We start from the raw sequence: 16,017 nt of genomic DNA on the forward strand, positions 1-16,017 counted from the left end.
CATATACTGCAGTGCTTTCAGAAAATAAAAATTTCTTAGACTTTCATGTGTAAGAAAAGAACAGACAAACAAAAGAGCTTAATTGGCCCAGCTGTGTCTTCCTGTTTATTTAATTTTTTTAAAAAGCACTAGTTTGTGTTAAATGTAGAACCCACTGAAATGTAACAAATTGGTGTCAGTTTATCTTTCTTGACAGCAATTTCTCAGAAATCACTATTAATTTCATATATTTACAATTAGTCACAAAATTTTTTATTTTCTTTCTGTGAAAATCAGCGATGGATAGTGTTTCATAAATATAATATACTGGAGCTGACATAACCTTAACCTTTGATACCTGTATTTTAAGTAATTTAAATCTCATATTTCAATGTAAAAGGTCATACTTTATATTCCAGTTTTAAATAATTTTAAAGCTCTATCGTTTGGTGAACTATCTGCTTTTTTTAAGAACAATGACTAGTTATCATTATAAACACATTTTTGGACCATTTCTACATAAGGAAACCGATAAGCCTTTCAATGCAGTATCCTCCCATATTTTGAATGTGGGAAAAAAAAATTGTGATGTGTTCCCTCCTCCTGCTTCTGCTCCAGCCTTTTTTTCTCCTGAAACTCACCCTGCCGTGTGGCTCTGTGCCAAAAGAAATGCCTATGGAAAGGAAAGCTTGTCCTGAACAGAGGGCTAAGTGCCTTTGTGAAAGATGAGAAGACAAAGCCTACTACAGTGAAACTTCTTTAGACTATTTTCCAGGGAACTGAGCATTTAGAATGTTCTACGTGGGAAAACATGCGCCGGGGAGCAGCACAATGATGGCATTTCACTGTGCTTGCACTTGCCAAGCATTCCAGGGTGCCCGGCACATGAGGCCATTAAACCGGCTTCAACAGGAGACGGTCATCGACCCGGGAGAGCTTTTCTCCCGTCCCTTTTGTGATCACACAAAACAGCCCATTACTTCCGTCTGAGATAGAGGCCAGGTCTATTCTCCAACGTCATGCTGTTGAGGACATCTGAGACTATCTGATGGCGATTCAAGCTAGCTCAGGTGGCCTGGAGAAGGGCGAAGAGCTGCTGTGTAGACTGCAAAAGCAAGTCACTTTGAGAACGAACAAGCATTTCCAAAAGATGATGAGCAGCCAACACGGTAAATTGTCTTCTCTCAGAGTTGGGAGTTGGACCGATTTTAGTTCTCTTCTTTTGCTTTTCCCTATTATGTGCGATTACATGCTCTCATATTGTGGTTTTCATGCTTGAGAGTGGTTTATTTCAGATCAGACAGAACCTCAGAAGATTGAGGATGAAACCACAGAACACCGAGTAGCGGTGTAGACCATACTCTATCTCGGCTTTTGGGCTTTGTGGACTCCCTGCAGGGCTCTCCGGAGAACTGTGATTGGGCAACCTGACTGTAAACTAGGGACTCCAGCCTCTTCTTTGGAGAAATGTTTATTCAAATCCTTGGCCCATTTAATTAATATCAAATATTAATTTGATATTAATTCATAGCAAAAGCTATGTCTTCTCTTTTAATGAATCTTGGATTATAGAACTGTTGCAAATTAGGCTTAGTTTTAGGAAGCTGGGTGAGGATAATACTCAGCTTCAGATATTAGTTCTAATGAACTTTAGAAGAACATATAGAAGAATATAAATTCTAGATGACAATTATTTTTAGCTAACTATAAATATTATATTCCATGTGAACATGCATTTCTTATGAAAGGTGAGAAGGGTTGGTTCCTGGTTATGACATAGAAACATTCTCTCTGCTTCCTTTATGGTAGCTAATTGCATCTAATATTTTTGAAGGGACCTGGGAGTTTCTAGGGAAAGTAACTTGAACCATGTATGGAACATGATGGCGGAAAGGCAAGAGGGAGTTACCAGGGGAAGGATGCTGATGGGAGAAAATTTCCACAGGTAAGATTACCTGTCTGGATAAAGAAGTCATTGGATACAAAGAATGCATTGGCATGGTACATTGGATTCAACAAAAGGACTTGAGGATGGGAGTTGAATAGAGTTTCCAAGATAAAAGTACCTACTCTGACCTCACCCGGTCAGCAGTATGAGTGTAAAATAATTAAAAGAGCTGTCACTCAAAATTGTGTTTCAGGCTCCCATGGAAACCTGCTGGAGCCTGTGAGAGAGCATCTCACAGAGAAAGGGACTTATTTCCTTTCCACATTCAGCCAAGGAGACTGAACCAAAATGGTTGTACAAGGATGGACTGGCAGCCAGGAGCCAAGTAGCACTTGAGTAAACTGGGGAACAGAGAGTAGCAGGATTTCACTTCGGGCAGTGGCATATATAAAGGGACATTCTACCAACTTGAACAGAATATTTTTGACCATCAGCTAGTTTAAAACAAATGGAATAAGACAAAGGAGGCCAGATAAGGAAGTGTGGGCATTTGGGACCTCCAGAGATTTGCATTGGTGGAGAAGAAAAAGAGAAATTTGGAAGGGTATTAATTTTCTATAGATATAAAGTTCGAGTGGATTCTAAGCCAGGAAATTCTTTTTAAAAACAATTTATTTATTTATTTGTTTGCATGGACAGGCACCGGGAATCGAACCTGGGTCTCGGCTTGGCAGGCGAGAACTCTGCCTGCTGAGCCACGATGGCCCTCCCAAAACTATTTTTAACTGTGATAAAATTTACATAAGATAAAAATTATTTTAATCATTTTAAGTGGATAATTCTTTGACATTAAATATATTGACAACACTATGTAACTTTGACCACTATTTCCAGACTATTTTCGTCATCCCAAATCAAAGCTCTTACTCATTTAGCAATAACTCCCCATTTTCCATCCCACCTCTGGTAACTAGTATTCTGCTTTCTGTCTCTAAGAATTTGCTTATACCGAATATTTCATATAAGATAAATCACATATTCCTTTTATGTCTGGCTGATTTCACTTAACATGATATCTTCAAGATTCATTCATTTTTAGCATATACCAGCACTTGTTTTTATGGCTGAATAATATTCCACAATATAAATATACCACATTTTGTTTATCCATTCATTTTTCACTGGACACTTAACTTGCTTCCACCTTTTGACTATTGTGAATAATGCTGCAATAAACATTGTCGTACAAATATTTGTTTGAGCTCTTGCTTTCAATTACTTTGGAATTGAACTGTATATACTTAGGAGTTGAATGCCTAGTCATGTGATAATTCAACACCTAACTTTCTGAGGAACTGCCAAACCGTTTTCCACGATGGCCGCACCATTTTACATTACCACCAACGATGTAGGAGTGTTTCTATTTCTCCATGTTTTAGTTTGCTAAAAGCTGCTGGAATGCTGTATACCAGAAACGGAATGGCTTTTAAAAAAGGAATTTATTGAGTTGCAAGTTTACAGTTCTAAGGCTGTGAAAATGTTCACAGTAAAGCACCAATAAGAGGTTACCTTCACTTAAGAAATGCTGATGCTGTTGGGAGCACGTCTGGCAGCTGGGAAGGCACCCGGTGACATCTGCTAGCTTTCTCTCCCGGCTTCTTGTTTCATGACACTTCCCCAGGGGACGTTTTTCTTCTTCATCTCTAAAGATTTCTGGCTGTGTAGGTTCGGAAGTTTTTTCTGAAATCTTTCCCTCTTTAAGGACTCCTCTTTAATCTTTACTATTTTCATCCTTCTACTAACTTTGGGTTTAGTTTGGCTCTTCTAATTGTGTTTCTTTAGGTATGAAGTTGGGTTACTGTGATTTCTTCTTTGACCCATTGGTCATATAACAGTGTGTTGTTTAATCTCCACATATGTGTAAATTTTCCAATTTTCCTCTGTTGTTGATTTCTTGCTTTATTCCATTGTGATCTGAGAAGATACTGTGTATGATGTCAATATTTTAAAATTTATTTAGATTTGATTTGTGGCCTGATATATGGTCTAAGTTGGAAAATGTTCTGTGTACATATGGGAAGACTGTGTTTTCTGCTGTGGTGAGGGAATGTTCTATATATGGCCATTAGGTCAAATTAGTTAGTAGTGTTGTTCAATTCCTCTATTCCATTATTCATCTTCTGTTTCAATGTTCAATCACTTACTGAAAGTCGTGTGTTAAAAACTCCAACAATTATTTGAGAAGCACTTACTTCTCCCTTCACTTTGTCAATTTTTGCTTCACGTATATTTGGGCTCTTTATGCTTATAGTCATTACATATTTTTGCTAATAGAAACTTTTATTCATATGTAATATCTTTCTTGGTCTCATCATCTTTTTTTTTTTTACTTAAACTCTATGTTGTCTGAGAATAATATAACTACTCTGGCTACTTTTCCACTCTTTTACATTTAATTTCCATCTCTCCTCCTTTATATAGTTATTTTCTAAGATTATATTTTTATACATATACCCATTAAGATAGATTTTTTTTATTAATTAAAAAAATTAACTAACACAACATTTAGAGATCATTCCATTCTACATATGCAATCAGTAATTCTTAATATCATTATATAGATGTATGATCATCATTTCTTAGTACATTTGCATTAATTTAGAAAAAGAAATAGCAAGACAACAGAAAAAGAAATAAAATGATAATATAGAGAAAAAATAAAAATACAAAATACAAAAATATATATAAACAAACAAACAAACAAACAAACAAAAAACTATAGCTCAGATGCAGCTTCATTCAGTGTTTTAACATAATTACATTACAATTAGGTAGTATTGTGCTGTCCATTTTTGAGTTTTTGTATCCAGTCCTGTTGCACAGTCTGTATCCCTTCAGCTCCAATTACCCATTATCTTCATTAAGATAGATTTAAATGTTATTTTACACGTTTGCCTGTTAAGTTACATGGGGGGAAAAGAAGTTACAAATCAAAAGTATAGTGATGCAGGATTTGATATTTACCTATGCAGTCACCTTTACCGATGTTCTTTATTTCTTCCTATGGTTTTGAGATACTGTCTGGTGTCCATTAATTTCAGCCTAAAGGACTCTCTTCAGTGCTTATTGTAGGACAGGCCTTCTGGTAAGGAACTATTTCAGCGTTTGTTTCTCTGTAAATCTCTTAATTTAGCCTTCATTTCTGAAAGATAATTTTGCCAGGTAATTGATATCTTTTCCTTCTTCCTGTCTCTCTTTTTTTTTGGGGGGGGGGGGGGTGCATGGTCCAGGAATCGAACCCAGGTCTCCCCCATGGAAGGCCAGCATTCTACCACTGAACCACCCGTACACTGGATTTCTTTTCATTTTTTTAAAAAATATTTTTATTGAGAAATCGCCATACACATACAGCCCATACGTGGTGTACAATCAATAGCTCACAATATCAGTGGTTGTCCCCGCTGCTTGTGAGAATATCAAGAATTCTCCACTTGGGGAAGTTGAATTTTCCCCCTTTCTCACCCCAAGGGGACTTTGCAAATACTTTTTTTCACTGTTCAAATCATTCTGGGATTTATTGGGCATCACTTTGGACAAACCTACAAAATCTCATGCCCTACTCAAGGTTCCGTGTACTTATGGTGTTCAATTAAGCTGTCCACATAAGTTATGTTAGGAACTGTACTAGTCAAAATATAAATTTGGTACCAAATAAATATATATTTTTTGCTTTAGTCTCACACATAAGTTAAATTTTAAAATATTAGTTACATCTCTTTTCAACACCCTGCAGTAGTGACATTCCTTTGTTCTTTCTCATGCAAAAACATTTTTAAATTTGTACATTTAGTCACTATCATTATACACTCTAGGCATTCCTAGATTATACCACCTCAGTCTTTATCCTCTATCTTTCCTTCTGATTTCAGCCCTCCTCCCTCTATCATTCTCACATCCAGCTTCATTCAGTGTTCTAACATTACTGTATTAAAGTTAGGTAGTATTGTGCTATCCAGTTCTGAATTTTTACAGTTTGTTGCACAATCTGTATCCTTTCAGTTCCAATTACCTGATATCTACCCTATTTCTACCTCCTATTTGTCTCTATTCTTAACTGAAATTCTCCAAGTTCATTCATTGATATTAGTTCATATCAGTGAGACCATACAGTATTTGTCCTTTTGTTTCTGGCTAATCTCACTCAGCATAATGTCCTTAAGGTCCATCCATGTTGTTACATACTTCATAACTTTATTCTGTCTCATAGCTGCATAGTATTCCATTGTATGTATATACCACAGCTTGTTTAGCCACTTGTCTGTTGATGGACATTTTGACTGTTTCCATCTCTTGGCAATTGTAAATAATGCTGCTATAAACATTGGTGTGTGAATGTCCATTTGTGTCCTTGCCCTCGTGTCCTCTGAGTAGGTACCTAGCAATGGTATTGCCAGGCCATATGGCAATTCTATGCTTAGCTTCCTGAGGACCAACCAAACTGCCTTCCACAGTGGTTGTACCATTTGACATTCCCACCAATAGTGGATAAATGTGCCTCTTTCTCCACATCCTCTCCAGCACTTGTTGTTTTCTGCTTTATTGATAATGGCTATTCTGGTGGGTGTGAGATGATATCTCATTGTGGTTTTTTTGATTTGCATTTCCCTAATAGCCAGGGAAGTTGAGCATCTTTTCATGTGCAAATATAGGTTTCTTGATTGACATTTTTTTCTTTAGGAACTTTAAAGATGTCATCCCACTGTCATCTAGCCTTCACAGTTTCTGATGAGAAATCCTCTGCTCATCTTATTTAGGGTCACTTGTATGTGACAAGTCACTCCTTTCTTGCTGCTTTCAAGATCCTCTTTGTCTTTGGACTTTGACAATGTCACTATAATGTGTCTTGGTGTAGACATCATTAATATACTCTGTTTGGAGTTCATTGTGTCTTTCCTCATATTGGGGAAATTTCCAGACATAGTTCTTCAAATATTCTTTCTGTCCCTTTCTATCTTTTGTCCTTCTGGAATTTAAATTGTGCATATGTTGGTATGTTTGGTGGCGTCCCATCAGTTCTTCAGGCCCCATTCATATTCCTTCATTATTTTTTTCTTTCTGCTTCTCACATTGGATAATTTCAATTATCTTGTATTTGAGTTCACTGATTCATTCTTCTGTGTGTTCAAATCTGCTGTTCAATCCATCTAATGAGTTTTATGTTTCAATTACTGTACTTTCAGCTATAAAATTTCTGTTTTGTTCCTTTTTACAATTCCTATCTTGTTATTTTGTTTAGGCAAAAATTTCCTACTTTACTTTTGTTCTTTGTGTACGGATTCCTTTAGCTCATTGAACCAGGAAGACAGTTGATTTGAAGTCTTTGGCTAATAGGTCCAATGTATGAGCTTCCTCAGGGATGGTTTCTGACAAATTCTACTTTTTCCTGTGAATGGACTATACTTTCTTGTCTGTGTGCTTTATAATTTTTTTTGAGAACTGTACATTCTAAAAATTATGTGTTATATCTCTGGAAATCTAGTTCTCAAACTCCTCTGAAATTGCTAGATTTGTTGTTGTTTTTAAATTTTTTTAAACATAACAATACGTAAGCACGAACATTCTGGATGCAGAGTTGTTGTTTTTATTGTTGTTTTTCAGGGCTGGAGATGTCAAAACTCCCCGGAGACCTTTGCCTGAGGGGTGTTGGAACAATGTCCACCCACAGAGCCAGTCCCTCGGTGATCTGAAGTAGCTGACCATACAAGTGATCAACTCAGACCACATCCTGCAAGGTCTTTAAAACCCATCTTGAAGCCTGGGCTACAATGCTCACGTGTGCCTGTCCCATGATTGGGCAACTGGGTGGGTAGTCACTGCATGGAGAGTGAAATTCACTGATGGTTACTATAATTTATTAGCCTCTTTGCTGGTTACTGCACAGTGTTCTGTTAGGTTCCAAAGTTGCAAAATAGTTAATTCAGACAGTTCCTGCCAGTGCAATTATTGTTTTGGTGGAGAGACTGAATCCTGGAGCCTCCTACTCTACCATCTTTCCACAACTCAACTCAAGCCAGGAAAATTTTAAATTGAATGCTCATGTTCCTTCACTTCATTTGCATTTGCAGATGGTGAAGTTGTAGTAGCACACGGAGAGAATAGTTTCTAACTATGATCACTTTTCATATGGGATAATTTCAATAATATAAAAGTACAATTATGAAAACTCTAATCGTTCAACATCAAAATTAGATTTCAGTTATAAAAATTCAGAAATAATTGGCCAGATTTGGGAATCAGCATTCTCTGTCATGTATGTACAATAAGACAAAACTTTGACACTAAATCTTTCGGGGTGGGGCCCACTTCCTTTGTCAGTAAATTAGGGATAAAAATACTAATATCATGAAATAATTGTGAACATTGATGAGAAAATTTTGTGAAAATTTAGCACAGTGTCTGGCACATGTAAGTGTCTGCTTAGATTTGTTTATTCCTCAGCAAAGAAGCCACCACTATAAACTGGTGGCAGATAGAAGACCACGTAAAACACTAGAGTATACTCCAAAGGCTTTTGATAGTCACAGCCCCATGAATGAGAAAAAGAGATGCCAGATTCCTTTACAAGGTAGAATAGGGGGAGAAGGATCTTGAACTGGGAGGGAAGGTTTGGTTTTTCTCCTGGTTCTGCTTCTAACTCTTTTGCTACCTCTGGTGAGGTTCTCAGCTAACCTGTCCCAGTTGGAGATTGCTCAAGGGAAACTGAGGGATTCAGTCTCGGTAATATCTAAGGTCCTTTTTTTTGGGGGGCGGGGAGGTGCATGGTCCTGGATTCGAACCTTGATCTCCTCATGTAAGGCGAGCATTCTACCACTGAACCACCCAAACACCCTAAGGTCCCTTTTAACAACAGCAATCTACATGCTTGCAAGATCTGACTATTATTGTTTCTATAATACTCGCTTTAAATTATTTATTGCTTTTTAATGGATAGTATAGCAATGACGGGATAGCCGTGTAATGTTTTGTGGTTTTAATTTTTTTTAATTGTAGTTTTATAGAAAAATCATGTGTGCTATAATCCCCAGTGGAATTAACTCTAACCTTGGGAAGTTGAATTGAATAGTACTGCTATATTATTGGTGCCAACTTATCCAAATGAGAGACAAATGAGGGAGAGGAGGAATGCAGACCTTTTCCTGAAGTGACCTTGCAAACACAAATCTAAACTGTGAGGTTTCAATGGTGACAGCTTAAATTTTTATTAGTCATGTGTGGTTTAAAGGGAAGAATGGGGCTGACAAAGATGATGGGAGGGGTGACAAGACTAATATTTTTACCCTTTTATAGATAATTTCTATTGAGTATATACTATGTGTTGGGTACTATGATTATCTCATTTTACCCTACAGGTAAATTATTTCACAACAATTTTCATTCTACAAATTACTTGTCAATATTACTTGAAAGAGTTGGGACTTGAAGCTAAGTGTATGACTCCGTTCCATGTGTTTTCAAGATTATTTCTTGAAAAAAGCGAAAGTAGGAAAGATCATAAACGTATTTGGCGTTTAAAGGTACAGTGAACGATTTACTGGTACAGGGACGGCAAATCTTCTCAGTTTGCAAAATGCTCTTAGTAATAGGTTATTCAGACACACATTTTTGTGTGATTTTAGCAAATTCCGATCTACTGTTCTTCTGGAGCCTTGTTGTAAGAGTTTCTGGTTTCTGTCAATTTTACTTCATAAAAATGTATAACTTGATTCTTTCCCAATTGCTAGAACAAGATATTTTTTGCAGGGCCACCTCATTGGTCTCCACTGTTTCACTGTTAAAGTGGTTATCAGATCTGAAGTAGCGATTTAATCCGCGAAGCACGACAACAAGCAAAATTCCATTTGTGTTGAATAGCATGCAATGAGTTTCATCATCGAGGCTGCTTTTAAATTCAGGAAAAATAGAGATTTTCTCTAAAAGAAATATATCTGGTGGCCAAGGGAGACCATCTTTAACCCCTGAAATGAGTTCGGTTACTCTCATAATATTTTAAAACAATGAAGATTTAATTTTAATTGTTGTGCAGCATATACAAATTCACACCCAGTTAATATCACCACTTTTTTCACTGGCCTTAGTTTCGTCTCTCTAGCTGTTTTCTCTCGCCCAAGCTGGAAAACTGGAGTCATCCTTGATGGCTCAAAACCCATATTCAACACATTTTCCAAATACGTTTCTTTTCCGTTCCTGTCACCCTCGACTTAGTTCAGGCCTTCACCTTCACTTTCCTGGATTACTTCACAGCTACCTGCCAGGCCCCCATTTCCAAACTTTTCTCCTTGTTCTAGTTTGCTAGCTGCTGGAATGCAACACGCCAGAGGCAGATTGGCTTTTAATAAAAGGAGATTTATTTCATTAGTTCTTCAGAGGAAAGGCAGCTAACTTTCCACTGAGGTTCCTTCTTATGTGGGAAGGCCCAGGATAATCTCTGCTGACCTTCTCTGCAGACCTCTGGGTTCCAACAACTTTCCTTGGGGTGATGTCTTTCTGCATCTCCAAAGGCCTGGGCCGAGCTGCAAATGCTGAGATGAGGAAAGCTGAGCTTCTTGGGCTTTGCTATGTTGTGCTCTCTCACTTAAGCACCAGCCAATTAAGTCAAACATCATTCATCGCAGCAGGCACACCTCCTAGCTGTCTGCAGATGTAATCGGCAACAGATGAGGTTCACATACCATTGGCTCATGTCTACAGCAGCAGAACTAGGTGCCTTCACCTGGCCAAGTTGACAACTGAATCTAAGTACCTCACTCCTTAAATCCGTTCTCCAAAGGGTCAAGCATCTTCTGTTAAAATCCAGGACTGATCAGTTTCTGCGCTTTTTAAAAGCCTTCAGGGGTCCTTAGTGCCAGCAGAATAAAGTCTACACTCCTAAACTGGCTTGCAGAGTCTCTCCAGCCTTATCCCCACCTCAACCTTAGCCATGACTCTCCAAGAACACTGAATTCCTTGTACTGTTGCTAGATACAGCACTATGGGCTGTTTATCCCCCTGTGCCTTTTGCTTAAGCTGTCCCCACTGCCCAAAATTCCCTTTCTGCCTACCCAGTCTTCCAACTCTCATTTCTTGCCCTCCTAATCATCCTTTAAACTCAGTTCAAATGTCCCTTCCTCAAGGAAGCCGTCTCACCCTCTGTGAACCTCACCTTCCATCCCAGGCTGGAGCAGATGATCACCTCTCTCTTCCCCTGTCTCTGGGAACAAATTAGGTATTTGCTAAGTGCATTACTGCAACCATTATTGACTTTACTAATTCTTGATTTAAGTATGCATGTCTCGCTTTAATGTGAGCTCATTCTTCTAAAAGTAGGAAAGGAAAAATAGTCAACAAACCGACAGAAAAATACACAAAGGATATAACTGGATTGTTCATATGAAAGTGAAAATGGCCTTTCAACATATGAAATGATGTTCCATCTTGCTCATAATAAGGGAAATGTAAGCTTGGATTGCACTAAGTTAACATTTCTTACCCATCAGATTGACAAAAACCCAAAAGTTTGAAAACATACTCTGCGGGTGAGACTGTATAGAAATGAGCACTCCCAGGCATTGCTGGTAGGAATACAAAATGATACAACCATTGTGGTACCCATCTAAAGCAGGAGGTTCTCTGCCCAATGTGCTCTAATGGGGTTTTCAAAGAGGGAAAGAGTTTATTGCTAGGCAGGAAGCAAGAGATGAGATGGCCTATCAGCCTAAAATCTGTGTCCCTGAGCTGCAGTAACTCTAATAATTTTAAAGTATCAAAAGATGGACAGGTTTTAGGATAATGAGCACAATGGCTTGAGAAGACAAGGTTAGAGACGCTCTAACTATTGCGCATGTGCAGATTGATTACCTGCTTAGTCACAGAATGTATGAAAGAAAATGGTGCCCTTAATATGGTGATGGACATAATTTTTAGTGTTATAATGAGGTATAGGTCACTTATAGATTAAAGTTTAAGCTACCAGTCATGTCAGGCAGGCCAATTTTGGTTAGATCCAGCTTCATATAGCAAGATAGTTTTGGAATTGGGGTAGTGTTCTAGTTTGCTAGCTGCTGGAATGCAATATACCAGAAACGGAATGGCTTTTAAAAAGGGGAATTTAATGAGTTGCTAGTTTACAGTTCTAAGGCCGAGAAAATGTCCCAATTAAAACAAGTCTACAGAAATGTCCAATCAGAGGCATCCAAGGAAAGATACCTTGGTTCAAGAAGGCCGATGAAGTTCAGGGTTTCTCTCTCAAGTGAGAAGACACATGGTGAACACAGCCAGGGCTTCTCTCTCATCTGGAAGGGCACATGGTGAATACGGCATCATCTGCTAGCTTTCTCTCCTGGCTTCTGGTTTCATGAAGCTCCCGAGAAACATTTCCTTCTTCATCTCCAGAGGTCGCTGGCTGGTGGACTTCAGCTTCTCGTGGCTATGTCGTTCTTCTCTGCTCTCTCTGAATCTCTCATTCTCCAAAACATTTCCTCTTTCACAGGACTCCAATAAACCAATCAAGACCCACCCAAATGGGTGGAGACATGTCGTCCCCCAATCCAGTTTAACAACCATTCTTGACTAAATCACATCATCCAGGGAGATGATCTGATTACAGTTTCAAACATACAGTATTGAATAGAGATTATGCTGCCTTTATGAAATGATATTTTGATTAAAACATGGATTTTCTAGGGGACATACTTCCTTTCAAACCAGCACAGGTAGCTTAGTTTTGGACTGACTCAAGACTCCATTAATTAACATAAGGGATTATCTTTAGTGATCATAAAACTCCAAAGTGAAAAACAGGATAAGCGGGCTCAAGTGGGGGTCAGTCACAACATTTTTACAATCAGAAGATAAAAGCTTTATAGTAATACAATCATTATCAGAGATAAAGGCAGCTGGATTACATTTCAGAAATTTCAGGTATTTCCCTCTGGCTGTTCTAGTATACCAGAAAGTAAAAAAGAAATATCTTTATAATGATTTCATTAATCATAATCATTTGTTAAATCCTAACTTCTTGGTTACAATTATGGGGGAAATTTGGCAATATTGAACAAAATAGCATATTCCTTTACCCTTTGGCCCAGCAATACCACTTCTAGGATTCTATCTCAAGGATATATTGCAAAAAATATGAAAAGATGTGTGCAGAAATCTCTACTTTATAGCACTTTTTATAATAGCAAAAGATTGGAAACAACCCAAATGACTGTTAATGGAGGAATTGCTGAATGAACTATGGTACAGTCACACGATGAAGTATTTTTGAGCTAAAAGAAAATGAGAAATAGCTTTATATGATGGTATAGAATGATGTCTAGATATATTGTTAAGTAAAATAAGCAAGGTGGAAGAAGGTATGCTCAGTGTGCTACTGTTTCTCTGAGAAAGGAGAGGATATACTATGAATACGTACTTACATATTTTTAAAAGTTCCCTGTAAGGGAAAGGAGGGACCCAGAGGAATATGATAAGGATAAAATTTAGACTGCTTTGAATATCCCTTATTTTAAGAATTTTACCTTGAAATCCCATGTAAATATTTTGCTTCATCATAAAACATTATTGTTTCAATTTGCTAAAGCTGCTGGAATGCAATACACCAGAAATAGGTTGGCTTTAACAATGGACATTTATTAGTTTACAAATTTACTAAAGTCGTGAAAATGTCTCAGTTAAGGCGTCAACAGGATGCTACTGTGCTGGTTTGAATCTATTGTGGACCCCAGAAAAGCCAAGTTCTTTAATCCTCATTCAATATTGCTGGGTGGGATCTACTTTTATTTTATTTTCCAATTGTAGGTGGTAACTTTTTCTTTACATGGGCAGGCTCTGGAAATCAAATCTGGATCTCTGGCATGGCAAGTGAGAATTCTGCCACTGAACCACCAATGCAATGCCCAGTGGGTGGTAACTTTTGATTAGATGGTTTCCCTTGAAATGTGTCTCCACCCATTCAAGGTGGGGTTGCTTACTGGAGTCTTTTAAGAGGGAACGATTTTGTAGAAAATTTAGAGCCAAAAGAGTCCACATAGCCAGAGACCTTTGGAGTTGCATAAAGAAAATGCCCCTGGGGGAGCCATGGAAGAAGCCTAAAGAGAAAGATGGCAGACATTGCAATGTGCCTTTCCAGCTGACTGAGAAACCCTGAACATCATCAGGCTTCTTGAACCAAAGTATCTTCCCTGGATTCCTTAGTTTGGACATTTGTATAGCCCTCCCTTAATTTGGATATTTTCATGGCCTTAGAACTGCAAACTTGCAACCTAATAAATTTTCTTTTTAAAAACCATTCTGTTTCTGGTATATTGCATTCCAGCAGCTTCACAAGCTAAAACAGATATCTTCTCTGAAGAAAAGCTGCTGGCATCTGGGGTTCCTCTATCAAAAGGGAAAGCATATGGCCAGTGTCTGCTGGTCATTCTTTCCTGAGTTTTATTGCTTCCAGGCTCTGGCTTCAGTGGCTCTTTCTCTCAGCTCTTTTAGTCTTTTTTGTTTCCTTGGGCATTTCTCTCTCTCTGTCAAGCTCTCTTGGCTTTTCTGTCTCTTATCCTCTCATAAAGGACTCCAGGAAAGCAGGAAGACTCACCTTGAGTTGGGTGGGTCACAACTCAGTTGAAACAATTTAACCAAAAGGCCCTGCTCACAATAGGTCTGTACCCACAAGAATGAATTAAAAGAACATGGCCTTTTCTGGGATACATAACACTCCAAACTACCACAATGTATTTTTTAAATCCCTGAAAAATGAAAAGAAAGCCAAATACATAAACCTAAATATGTATTCAGTTGGTGGTATAATCTCATGGAGTAACTCTGATTTTTTCTTCTATTTTCCTTTTTCACCAGCTTTTTTGATACTATAATTGTTGACCCTAAACTCTTAACAAATTGTCAAGCTTGTAATAGTCTCCAAGGCAAAGTGGGAGCCTGTATTTCCTATGGGGCATTAAAGGAGGGAATTGGGTCAAAAGCTAAGATCTTTATTTTCTGCCTAAGTTAGTAAAGAATTACTTTTCCCCATTTAAGCTCCTCCTTCGTTTCTCTTCTCAGCATCACTAAAACTGCAAGCAATATATTAAAATTCCTCTCTTGTATGAGGAAGCTTCAAACTTGGGTGACTTGGAAAATGGTTGTTTCAAGGACACAAATAGGTGATTTTCAAAGAGAAAGTTTTGAGTTAGGGATAGAGAGCCCTTGAATGTATTAGCCAGACCTAGATAACCTCAGAAAGAGTAAAAAAGCTTCTGAAGAAGTTTCTGCAGAAGGTCAGTATAGAGGTAAAGAAGAGGGCAACATGGTCAGGACAAAAAAAAAATGACACAAAGAAGATTAGTAACAGAACAAAGTCTGACTAGTTACCCACTGTTCTAGTTTGCTAGCTGCCATAATGCAGAGACTGATTGGCTTTTAATAAAAGGGGTTTTATTTCATTAGTTCTTCAGAGGAAAGGCAGCTAACTTTCCACTGAGGTTCTTTCTTATGTGGGTAGGCACAGGGTAATCTCTGCTGGCCTTCTCTCCAGGCCTTTGGGTTCCAACAACTTTCCTCGGGATGATTTCTTTCTGCATCTCCAAAGGCCTGGGCAGAGCTGCGAGTGCTGAGATGAGCTATGCTGAGCTGCTTGGGCTGTGCTACATTTAGCTCTCTCATTTAAACACCAACCAATTAAATCAAATATCATTCATTACAGCAGGCAGATATAATTAGCAACAGATGATATTCACATACCACTGGCTCATGTTCACAGCAACAGAACCAGGTACCTTCACCTGGCCAAGTTGACAACTGAATCTAATAACCACACCCAGAATGGGGAAATAGAATAATTTCTGGTTGTATGGGTTGAGTGGTTCAAAGGAGAAACACTCTTGTAGAATACATTTGTGCTCATGAGTCTATGCACTTAGTTGTCACAGCTCAGCTTCTCAGGAAGTGGGGGGCAACATGGTTATTGAGACAACTCCTGTGTAAAGAAAGGAAGGAAGCATGATTGGACAGAGGAAAAAGTTGGGCTGTGATGCAGACTCAACAAACTTTGATAAACCTGTCCTGTGGTAGGGTGAGATGGCAGGCCTTTACACCCCACCTTGCTCAGTCACCTGACATAAACT

The 16,017-nt window shown here is 38.2% G+C and overlaps 1 protein-coding gene across 1 annotated transcript in view; it reads left to right on the plus strand.

Moving 5' to 3' along the window:
- Positions 1 to 970: 970 nt before the first annotated feature.
- The window catches only part of SPMIP2 (sperm microtubule inner protein 2), a 130,678-nt gene continuing 115,631 nt past the window's right edge, over positions 971 to 16,017 (plus strand). The window contains exon 1 of the mRNA XM_077139667.1: positions 971 to 1,148. The gene's annotated coding sequence lies outside the window, so the exon portion shown is untranslated. The remainder of the gene's footprint in view (positions 1,149 to 16,017) is intronic.

The sequence above is a fragment of the Tamandua tetradactyla genome, chromosome 22, assembly GCF_023851605.1.
Source record: "Tamandua tetradactyla isolate mTamTet1 chromosome 22, mTamTet1.pri, whole genome shotgun sequence".
Taxonomy (NCBI): Eukaryota; Metazoa; Chordata; class Mammalia; order Pilosa; family Myrmecophagidae; genus Tamandua; species Tamandua tetradactyla.